Genomic DNA, 646 nt, shown 5'->3' on the forward strand with positions numbered 1-646 from the left:
ATTTGGGATAATTTAACTTTGTGTCAGAGTGAACCGGCTCATCAATCCATTGATCGTAATCATAACTAGATTTGTGTCATTTCAGATAAAATTATAATAATTTTCTAATTTATACGAAATATTAAATTTTAATACAACCAATTTTATTTCTAAAATAAAGAAATTACATCCTTTTTCGCAAAATCGTCAAATCCCTCCGAAGAATGCTGCACATTTTTTATCAAATCATTACATAACTCTGTATCTCCCTCGTCAAAGAATTTTCCTTCTTCAAAACACTTTCAAACTTCTTCTTCTCAAGTGGGAGAAGACAGGGAGTTCCAGAGAGAGAGATAGAGAGACTTTGACGTGGCAGCGTGCAGTTGGCAATCGCGCGGCCAGCCTGTCAGCCTTAATAAGAGGCAGACGCGGCCACAAAGGGATGCCATGCCGGGAAACGCCTATGTCTCGAAGATGGGAAGCGGTCAAAGGATGCTCGAAGCTGTTCCTCCCTACCGGGCTTTTTCCGCTTTAAATGCAAATAACGCAATTATCGCGGTTGTACGGTGACAGCTGCGCGCTTCTTCGGACATAATTCATGTTTCCGTCGGTTTTGGGGCGGGCCAAAGGGGCGGGGGTGGACGGTGAATTAATTCCTCGCGTCGAG

General features: G+C 42.9%; 1 protein-coding gene across 2 annotated transcripts in view; it reads left to right on the plus strand.

The window, feature by feature from the left end:
- Window positions 1-646, plus strand: part of LOC102676282 (protein slit) — a 483,130-nt gene that overhangs the window by 113,235 nt on the left and 369,249 nt on the right. The window lies entirely within an intron of this gene.

The sequence above is a fragment of the Apis dorsata genome, unplaced genomic scaffold (assembly GCF_000469605.1).
Source record: "Apis dorsata unplaced genomic scaffold, Apis dorsata 1.3 scaffold_220, whole genome shotgun sequence".
Taxonomy (NCBI): Eukaryota; Metazoa; Arthropoda; class Insecta; order Hymenoptera; family Apidae; genus Apis; species Apis dorsata.